This window comes from Salmo salar, chromosome 12, assembly GCF_965601325.2.
Source record: "Salmo salar chromosome 12, fSalSal1, whole genome shotgun sequence".
NCBI lineage: Eukaryota > Metazoa > Chordata > Actinopteri > Salmoniformes > Salmonidae > Salmo > Salmo salar.
This window is the reverse complement of record NC_138302.1, coordinates 63,275,261-63,287,077: the sequence shown is the minus strand read 5'-3', so window position 1 is coordinate 63,287,077 and position 11,817 is coordinate 63,275,261.

The following is an 11,817-nucleotide window of genomic DNA, read 5'->3' as shown; positions in this document are numbered from 1 at the left end:
CAGAGAGGAATGAGTCAAAGGTAGACGTGGGGAGATTAAAGTCACCCAGAACTGTGAGAGGTGAGCCATCCTCAGGAAAGGAACTTATCAAGGCGTCAAGCTCATTGATGAACTCTCCAAGGGAACCTGGAGGGCGATAAATGATAAGGATGTTAAGCTTGAAAGGGCTGGTAACTGTGACAGCATGGAATTCAAATGAGGAGATAGACAGATGGGTCTGGGGAGAAAGAGAGAATGTCCACTTGGGAGAGATGAGGATTCCAGTGCCACCACCCCGCTGGCTCGATGCTCTAGGGGTATGCGAGAACACGTGTGCAGACGAAGAGAGAGCAGTAGGAGTAGCAGTGTTATCTGTGGTAATCCATGTTTCCGTCAGCGCCAGGAAGTCTAGGGACTGGAGGGTAGCATAGGCTGAGATGAACTCAGCCTTGTTGGCTGAAGACCGGCAGTTCCAGAGGCTGCCGGAGACCTGGAACTCCACGTGGGTCGTGCGCGCTGGGACCACCAGGTTAGAGTGGCAGCGGCCACGCGGTGTGAAGCGTTTGTATGGCCTGTGCAGAGAGGAGAGAACAGGGATAGACAGACACATAGTTGACAAGCTACAGAAGTGTTGTTTCTTGTATTATTGTCTCTTGTGTCTTTAGAGAACTGTTTCACTTTGATATCCTTTTTCTTCTGTCCTGATTTTCTCTTTCTTTTCTTCTGTTAACTAGATATTCTTTGTTGTTCTTCGATGGCTAGCTAGCTTCTACTATATCTATCCTACCCTGTCTTTCTAAGGTCATCGAAAGCCAAGTTAACAAACAGATTACCGACCATTTCGAATCCCACCGTACCTTCTCCGCTATGCAATCTGGTTTCAGAGCTGGTCATGGGTGCACCTCAGCCACGCTCAAGGTCCTAAACAACATCATAACCGCCATCGATAAGAGACATTACTGTGCAGCCGTATTCATCGATCTCGCCAAGGATTTCGACTCTGTCAATCACCACATTCTTATTGGTAGACTCGACAGCCTTGGATTCTCAAATGATTGCCTCGCCTGGTTTACCAACTACTTCTCTGATAGAGTTCAGTGTGTCAAATCGGAGGGCCTGTTGTCCGGACCTCTGGCAGTCTCTATGGGTGTGCCACAGGGTTCAATTCTCAGGCTGACTCTTTTCTCTGTATACATCAATGATGTTGCTCTTGCTGCTGGTGATTCTCTGATCCACCTCTACGCAGACGACATCATTCTGTATACTTCTGGCCCCTCTTTGGACACTGTGTTAACTAACCTCCAGACGAGCTTCAATGCCATACAACTCTCCTTCCGTGGCCTCCAACTGCTTTTAAACGCAAGTAAAACTAAATGCATGCTACTCAATAAGCATCTCTAATCCAAAATTAAATCTAGAATCGGCTTCCTATATCGCAACAAAGCATCCCTCACTCATGCTGCCAAACATACCCTCGTAAAACTGACCATCCTACCGATCCTCGACTTCGGTGATGTCATCTATAAAATAGCCTCCAACACTCTACTCAACAAACTGGATGCAGTCTATCACAGTGCCATCCGTTCTGTCACCAAAGCCCCATATACTACCCACCATTGCGACCTGTATGCTCTCGTTGGTTTGCCCTCGCTTCATACTCGTCGCCAAACCCACTGGCTACAGATTATCTACAAGTCTCTGCTAGGTAAAGACCCGCCTTATCTCAGCTCACTGGTCACCATAGCAGCACCCACTCATAGCACACGCTCCAGCAGGTATATCTCACTGGTCGCCCCCAAAGCCAATTCCTCCTTTGGTCGTCTTTCCTTCCAGTTCTCTGCTGCCAATGACTGGAACGAACTGCAAAAATCTCTGAAGCTGGAGACTCATATCTCCCTCACTAGCTTTAAGCACCAGATCACTGCACCTGTACATAGCCCATCTGTAAACAGCCCATCTATCTTCCTACCTCATCCCCATACTGTATTTATTTATTTATCTTGCTCCTTTGCACCCCAGTATCTCTACTTGCACATTCATCTCCTGCACATCTACCATTACAGTGTTTAATTGCTATATTGTAATTACTTCGCCACCATGGCCTATTTATTGCCTTAACTTACCTAATTTGCACTCACTGTATATAGACTTTTTGTTTTATTTTGTTCTACTGTAATATTGACTGTATGTTTTGTTTATTCCATGTGTAACTGTGTTGTTGTATGTGTCGAATTGCTATGCTTTATCTTGGCCAGGTCACAGTTGCAAATGAGAACTTGTTCTCAACTAGCCTACCTGGTTAAATAAAGGTGAAATAAATAAAAAATAAATATGACAGTTGGGTACTTTTTCCACTTTGTTGCCCACAAGTTTCTGGAGCTCGCTCACCCAGGTTTTGTCTCATACAAAGGTCTCCTATCCAGAATAGAAAATAAAGACGAGATATGGCCAGAAGGAACAGGGAAGATGTTCTGCTAGACTGGTATGAATGTCCTTCTCAAACATCTGTCTCAAACCTCTGCACAGTGGTATAGTGTAAATGCGGGATATATGCAACATTTCTGGCGAAAATTATTAACAGACGCTTAGCATTGTTGGAGAATAACTTCACTACAAATGAGTGTAAAAAGTGAGAGGAAAGGTGAAGAAATGGAGAGATTAACAGGGAAAAGATGGGAGTCATTATGCCGGAAGGAGAAGGGCTGGAGAGGAGGATTGTGAGAGAGAGATAAAGGGGGAGACAGAGCATTTGAAAGGGAGAGGGAGATGTTATCATCAAAGATGTTCATACTGTGCTGGTGATGTCGTAGACCACTATGGCTGCCTGGGCTCCTCTGTAGCACGTAGGTGCTAGGCTGTGGTAGAGCTCCTGACCAGCCGTGTCCCAGATCTCAAACTTCCCCATGGCACTGTCCACACTCACCATCTGAGTCAGAAAGGCAGCTGAGGAAAGAAGAGAAAATTGCAGTTAGCCTAGAAAATAGGAATGAGAGGAGGAGATGACAGGTACATAGATTGAGGGAAAAGAATACCGATTCAAAAGAAGGATAAAGAGGGAAAGTGTGCAAAATGTAAACAAGTCTCTGTGAAAAGGGGAATAATGTGGACAGATAGGAGGAAGTCAGATGACCAGATGTACAGTGCCTAGCAAAAGTGTGTTTTTCCTATCTTGTTCCATTACAACCTGTAATTTAAATGGATTTTTATTTGGATTTAATGTAATGGACATACACAAAATAGTCCAAATTGGTGAAGTGAAAAAGCTAACTTGTTTCAAAAAAAATTTAAAATTAAAAAACGGAAAAGTAGTGTGTGCATACAGTTCAAGTCGGAAGTTTACATACACCTTAGCCAAATACATTTAAACTCAGTTTTTCACAATTCCTGACATTTAATCCTAGCAAACATTCCCTGTCTTAGGTCAGTTAGGATCACCACTTTATTTTAAGAATGTGAAATGTCAGAATAATAGTAGAGAGAATGATTTATTTCAGCTTTTATTTCTTTCATCACATTCCCAGTGGGTCAGAAGTTTACAGACACTCAATTAGTATTTGGTAGCATTGCCTTTAAATTGTTTAACTTGGGTCAAATGTTTCGGGTAGCCTTCCACAAGCTTCCCACAATAAGTTGAGTGAATTTTGTCCCATTCCTCCTGACAGAGCTGGTGTAACTGAGTCAGGTTTGTAGGCCTCCTTGCTCGCACACGCTTTTTCAGTTCTGCCCACAAATGTTCTATAGTATTGAGGTCAGGGCTTTGTGATGGCCACTCCAATACCTTGACTTTGTTGTCCTTAAGTCATTTTGCCACAACTTTGGAAGTATGCTTGGGGTCATTGTCCATTTGGAAGACCCATTTGCGAGCAAGCTTTAACTTCCTGACTGATGTCTTGAGGTGTTGCTTCAATATATCCACATAATTTTCCTTCCTCGTGATGCCATCTATTTTGTGAAGTGCACCAGTCCCTCCTGCAGCAAAGCACCCCCCACAACCTAATCCTGCCACCCCTGTGCTTCACGGTTGGGATTGTGTTCTTTGGCTTGCAAGCCTCCCCCTTTTTCCTCCAATGATAACGATGGTCAGTATGGCCAAACAGTTCTATTTTTGTGTCATCAGACCAGAGGACATTTCTCCATAAAGTACGATCTTTGTCCCCATGTGCAGTTGCAAACCGTAGTTTGGCTTTTTTATGGTGGTTTTGGAGCAGTAGCTCCTTCCTTGCTGAGCGACCATTCAGGTTATGGCGATATAGGACTCGTTTAACTTTTGTACCTGTTTCCTCCAGCATCTTCACAAGGTCCTTTGCTGTTGTTCTGGGATTGATTTGCACTTTTCCCACCAAAGTACATTCATCTCTAGGACACAGAACGCGTCTCCTTCCTGAGCGGTATGACGGCTGCGTGGTCCTGTGGTGTTTATACTTGCGTACTATTGTTTGTACAGATGAACGTGGTACCTTCAGGGATTTGGAAATTACTCCCAAGGATGAACCAGACTTGTGGAGTTCTACAATTTTTTTTCTGAGGTCTTGGCTGATTGCTTTTGACTTTCCCATGATGTCAAGCAAAGAGGCACTGAGTTTGAAGGTAAGCCTTGAAATACATCCACAGGTACACCTCCAGTTGACAGGTACACCTCCAGAGCTTCTAAAGCCATGGCGTAATTTTCTGGAATTTTCCAAGCTGTTTAAAGGCACAGTCAACTTAGTGTATGTAAACTTCTTACCCACTGGAATTGTGATACAGTGAATTATAAGTGAAATAATCTGTCTGTAAACAATTGTTGGATAAATAACTTTTGTCATGCACAAAGTAGACGTCCTAACCGACTTGCCAAAACTATAGTTTGTTAACAAGAAATTTGTGGAGTGGTTGAAAAATGAGTTTTAATGACTCCAGCCTAAGTGTATGTAAACTTCTGACTTCAACTGCATGTATTCACCCCCTTTGCTATGAAGCCCCTAAATAAGATCTGGTGCAACCAATTACCTTCAGATCTCACATAATTTGTCCACCTGTGTGCAATCGAAGTGTCACATGATCTGTCACATGATCTCAGTATATATACACCTGTTCTGAAAGGCCCCAGAGTCTGCAACACCACTAAGCAAGGGGCACCACCAAGCAAGCGGCACTATGAAGACCAAGGAGATCTCCAAACAGTTCAGGGACAAAGTTGTGGAGAATTACAGATCAGGGTTGGGTTATAAAAAAATATTTCAAACTTTGAACATCCCACAGAGCACCATTAAATCCATTATTCAAAAATTGAAAGAATATGGCACCACAACAAACCTGCCAAGAGAGGGCCGCCCACCAAAACTCACGGACCAAAGAGACCAAAGATAACCTTGAAGAAGCTGCAAAGCTCCACAGCGGAGATTGGAGTATCTGTGCTAAGGTCCAGTTTAAGCCGTACACTCCACAGAGCTGGGCTTTACGGAAGAGTGGCCAGAAAAAATAAGCAAACATCTTTGGTGTTCGCCAAAAGGCATGTGGGAGACTCCCCAAACATATGGAATAAGGTACTCTGGTAAGATGAGAGTAAAATTGCGCTTTTTAGCCATCAAGGAAAACGCTATGTCTGGCAAAAAACCCCAACAACTCTCATCACCCCGAGAACAACATCCCCACAGTGAAGCATGGTGGTGGCAGCATCATGCTGTGGGGATGTTGTTTATCGTCAGGGACTGGGAAACTGGTCAGAATTGAAGGAATGATGGATGGTGATAAATACAGGGAAATTCTTGAGGGAAACCTGTTTCAGTCTTCCAGAGATTTGAGACTGAGACGGAGGTTCACCTTCCAGCAAGACAATGACTCTAAGCATATTGCTAAAGCAACTCTCGAGTGGTTTAAGGGGAAACATTTAAATGTCTTGGAATGGCAAAGCCCAGACCTCAATCCAATTGAGAGTCTGTGGTATGACTTAACTTCTCTAGGGCCAGTGGGACGATTTCGTCCCACCTACGTAACAGCCAGTGGAATCCTGTGGCGCGTTATTCAAATACCTTAGAAATGCTATTACTTCAATTTCTCAAACATATGACTATTTTACACCATTTTAAAGACAAGACTCTCGTTAATCTAACCACACTGTCCGATTTCAAAAAGGCTTTACAACGAAAGCAAAACATTCGATTATGTCGGCAGGGGTCCCCGGCCAGAAATAATCAGAACCCCATTTTTCAAGCTAGCATATAATGTCACATAAACCCAAATCACAGCTAAATGCAGCACTAACCTTTGATGATCTTCATCAGATGACAATCTTAGGACATTATGTTATACAATACATGCATGTTTTGTTCAATCAAGTTCATATTTATATCAAAAACCAGCATTTACATTAGCATGTGACGTTCAGAACTAGCATACCCCCCGCAAACTTCCGGTGAATTTACTAAATTACTCACGATAAACGTTCACAAAAAACATAACAATTATTTTAAGAATTATAGATACAGAACTCCTCTATGCACTCGCTATGTCCGATTTTAAAATAGCTTTTCGGTGAAAGCACATTTTGCAATATTCTAAGTAGATAGCCCGACATCACAGGGCTAGCTATTTAGACACCCAACAAGTTTAGCCCTGACCAAAGTCAGATTTACTATAAGAAAAATGTTATTACCTTTGCTGTTCTTCGTCAGAATGCACTCCCAGGACTTCTACTTCAATAACAAATGTTGGTTTGGTTCAAAATAATCCATAGTTATATCCAAATAGCGGCGTTTTGTTCGTGCGTTCAAGACACTATCCGAAAGGGTAAAGAAGGGTGACGCGCACGACGCGTTTCGTGACAAAAAAATTCTAAATATTCCATTACCGTACTTCGAAGCATGTCAACCGCTGTTTAAAATCAATTTTTATGCAATTTTTCTCGTAAAAAAGCGATAATATTCCGACCGGGAAAGCTTGTTTACGTTCAAAGAGAGAGAAAATAAAAACATGGGATCCCCTCGTGCACGAGCCTCAGTCTGATGGTCCTCTGATCGGCCACTTACCAAAGGCGCTAATGTGTTTCAGCCAGCGGCTGGAATTACATCATTCAGCTTTTTCCCGGGTTCTGAGAGCCTACGGGAGCCGTAGGAAGTGTCACGTTACAGCAAAGATCCTACATTTTCAATAAACAGAGCCAAGAAGCCCAAGGAATGGTCAGAGAGGGTACTTCCTGTACAGAATCTTCTCAGGTTTTTGCCTGCCATATGAGTTCTGTTATACTCACAGACACCATTCAAACAATTTTAGAAACGTTAGGGTGTTTTCTATCCAAAGCCAATAATTATATGCATATTCTAGTTTCTGGGCAGTAGTAATAACCAGATTAAATCGGGTACGTTTTTTATCCGGCCGTGTAAATACTGCCCCCTAGCCTTAAAGATTGCTGTACACCAGCGGAACCCATCCAACTTGAAGGAGCTGGAGCAGTTTTGCCTTGAAGAAAGGACAAAATCCCAGTGGCTAGATGTGCCAAGCTTATAGAGACAACTCTGAAGGGACTTGCAGTTGTAATTGCTACAAAAAGTGTCTCTACAAAGTATAGTTATGCACTCTCAAGTTTTCCGTTTTTTTTTTATCTTGTTGTTTCACAAGAAAAAATATTTAGCATCTTCAAGGTTGTAGGCATGTTATGTAAATCAAATGACACAAACCCCCCAAAAAATCCATTAATTCCAGGTTGTAAAGCAACAAAATAGGAAAAATGTCAAGGGAGGTGAATGCTTTCGCAAGCCACTGTAAAAGTCTGAGAAAATAACCTGAAGAAGAAGTCCTAACGGCCTACAGAGGAGAGTATTGTAATGTGTGGTTGGTACACTATCCCCAATGGTGCTCTCCCTGAAGTCCTGGTACCGGCCTTTGACAAACTGTAGCAGCAGGCTGGACTTCCCCACTGATGTCTCCCCCAGGAAAACCTATTTAAACTGGCTCACCTTACTGGACTGGGGCTGCCCGCTGGGTCTTGTTCTATGCCCTGCCATTGGGGCTGTGTGTTCGTGAGGGGGTTTGGAGGTTATTGGGGACATTGAGGGTGGGGGGACAGGGGAAAAGGGGGTTCAAGTGACAGCTGGGGAGAGGAGGATGGGGGAGAGAGAGGTACCCCTCTCAAGGACAATAGGACCCGTCTGTCAGATGAAAAATGGAAATCTACAAGACAAAAAAATACAGAAAACAACAGATGTAGGCCTATGCCAGAATCTAGACTTTTATCATAATGGCAACCTGTCACACAATCACCCGTGAAATCAATGTGAATCAAAATATATCTCCACGTTTGCATGCTGCTGTGTACAATACATTTTAATCTACATCCAAAGCGAATAGCCACTAGTTAGAAAGCATAGCCTGGGCTGCTTACTTAAACCTGATTTATATAAACATCTCTTATTTGTTAACCTACAACAAATAAGAGAGGAACAACTGAACAATGAGAGAAAATAAAAATAATCAATAACATCAATAATTATGTGGCAAATGTAGAAGACAATAACTTTCAAAACAGGCTTTCGTTTTCTGATCCTTCTCTGCAACACTGAGTTTATCACTTAGGCCTTGGCTACCCCAGCCTGGCCTCAAAGACTAATTTACGTTTACTATATATGGGTTGGTTGTTTAGCAACAAAAATGACACGTTTTGGCAAAACAAAACGTGGTTGGCATCAGTGGCGGTTCTAGACCATTTCAACTGGGGGGGCCAAGCTGGGGCCAGTTGTACTGTTAGAGGGGCCAGTTACATTAGAAGTTATTCTTGTCATATCGTTTTCTTCACTGCATTGCAGGCATTAGCAGGCAAAAGATCATGTTCATAATCATCATCGTTGCCACTGTCTAATAACGGATGTAAAAAAAAGAACGATAGCAAAAATGTGTTATGTAATTTTTTTTTCATACTCCACATTTAGGGGGGGCACAAGGGGGTCCAAAATTGTTGTCACAGGGACACTGTGGTGCTGCAGCATCACCTGAAATATCTTAAAATATTTATACATTATTTTAGGAAACAAATGTTTTTTCACAAAAGTAGTGCACTAGGCCTTTATTAGTATTAGCAGACCGATATAGACATCTGTAGGGCAGGCAAAAACGTTTGTTCGGTATCTCTACTTTGGCAAAAAAGGTATTTGTATAATTAACAACAGTATCTTGCAGGATTCAATAGTTGGAATTGTAAGAGTTGTTGCCCTGTCCCTTTCGGTGTGATTGTCATTCTAATGGAATCCTGAAAGAACAAAACCCTGTCCTCAAACATTTACATCAAATGGTGCAAAGTTATGGACAAAGACACAAAACATCCTCATCAAATTAAATATTTTTCTTGATCAAATTGCATGGAAAACAACCACTTTTTGTGAATTATTAATTTACCATACTTATAAAACACTTAAAGTAAATGTATATTACTGTATTGTACATTGGCTGGTCATCTAGGTTTGTACCTATACACTTTCCATCACCATGAAGAAAAACAATGGACAATACAGTAATTGAGTACATTGAGACATCAAGTGGTTTGTGATGATGTGATGACATAATGTGACGATGTGGCTTAGTTGGTAGAGCATGGCACTTGCAATGCTAGGATTGTGGGTTCGATTCCTAAGGGGGACCAGTGTGAAAATGTATGCACTAACTGCTGTAAGTACAGGAATGAATAGACCATTTCAGTGTTCACATAGAAATGTTGCATTTGCAAAGTATTTCAAGAAACTGGGAAACATACACTACCGTTAAAAAGTTTGGGGTCACTTAGAAATGTTTTTTGAAAGAAAAGCACATTTTTTTGTCCCTCAAAATAAGATAAAATTGATCAGAAATACAGTGTGTTAATGTTGTAAATGACTATTGTAACTGAAAACGGCAGATTTTTTATGGAATATCTACATAGGGGTACAGAGGCCCATTATCAGCAACCATCACTCCTGTGTTCCAATGGCACGTTGTGTTAGCTAATCCAAGATTATCATTTTAAAAGGCTAATTGATCATTAGAAAACCCTTTTGCAATTATGTTTTAACAGCTGAAAACTGTTGTTCTGATTAAAGAAGCAATAAAACTGGCCTTCTTTAGACTAGTTGAGTATCTGAAGCATCAGCATTTGTGGGTTCGATTACAGGCTCAAAATGGCCAGAAACAAATAACTTTCTTCTGAAACTCGTCAGTCTATTCTTGTTCTGAGAAATGAAGGCTATTCCATGCGAACAATTGCCAAGAAACTGAAGATCTCATACAGCGCTGTGTACTACTCCCTTCACAGAACAGAGCAAACTGGCTCTAACCAGAATAGAAAGAGGAGTTGGAGGCCCCAGTGCACAACTGAGCAAAAGGAAAAGTACATTAGAGTGTCTAGTTTGATAAACAGACACCTCACAAGTCCTCAACTGGCAGCTTCATTAAATAGTACCTGCAAAACACCAGTCTCAACGTCAACAGTGAAGAGGTCGACTCCGGGATGCTGGCCTTCATGTCAGAGTTCATCTGTCCAGTGTCTGTGTTCTTTTGCCCATCTTAATCTTTTATTTTTATTGGCCAGTCTGAGATAGGGCATTTTCTTTGCAACTCTGCGAAGAAGGCCAGCATCAATTTTATGTTATTTTAATGGACAAAAAAATGTGCTTTTCTTTCAAAAACAAGGACATTTCTAAGTGACCCCAAACTTTTGAACGGTAGTGTATATCAATCAAGCAAGTATTTTTATATTCCACAAGCATTATCAGATTAACTGTTTTGTACAGAAAATAATCAGACTCACATGCTGGTAAACACTCAAATACATTTAGTATTTTCACAAAAGTACTGCACTGGGCCTTTACCAGTCCTGTTGTAGCTGACCGGACATAGACGTCTTCAGCGCAGGCTGCTAATAATAATAAAAACGCATTGCTATTGATACACTTGGCTACTCATTCATTGCAGCGCCAGGGGCAGTATGGAGAAGCACATTTTATGTTTTCTAATAGTGTTGAGTAAAACAGTTTTAACTGTGCTGAATAAAAACATAGACATGAACTCACTCATAAAACATCAGCTCTTTGCTGTATTTCGTTCACAGTCTCTCTCTCTGGTCAAGGTTTTAGAAGTTATGAATCTCACATATGCTAGTATTAAACTTTGCTGTGGAGGGGGTTGTGGAAACTGTAGGCAGGGTGATTTGAGCTATCCGATTGGCCAGCACAGTAGGCGCACTGGATTTAGCCACAGATCTCCCCCCAGTCCACTGGGGAGGCGGAGTTTGTCCTTTCAGACAAATTAAATTGTTCAAAATTGGAACATTTTGTATACCCGGCGAGCAGGGCTTCTGAATCAAGTGCACTTACCGCCAACAGCACAAGCCTATAGCGTTGGCTTTTCTACAGAAAGATTTGGTGATCGACTAGGAATGCCTAGACCGGTGACCACTGACAAAATGCCTATATACTATAAATATTTAAAACTGCCGGATGTGATACAGCCTGGAATTGAACCAGGGTCTGTAGTGACTTAGACTACTTTGCCCCTGTGGAGCCCCTATCTGAGTAGAATAGAATAGCTATCAACTCTTACTTGTATTATAAACATTTGTCCTAAAATGCCAACACTTAACATGTAACTAAATTGTTAGAATAGAATATGCCTATATCTGTGCAGAATAGAATAGAATAGAAGAGCTAAGCAGAATAGAACTGAGCTGAGCAGAGAATATAATAGAAAAGGCTAGATCTGAGCAGAATAGAATAGAATATCGTTCCTTTTTTATTTTTTACATCAGTTGAAGCGATGGGGTTAGAGAAGTCAATGAGAGAAGAGAAAAGTATTCCTTAGTTGTTCATTTTCTCAAACTCTAAAGGCACGACCTACATT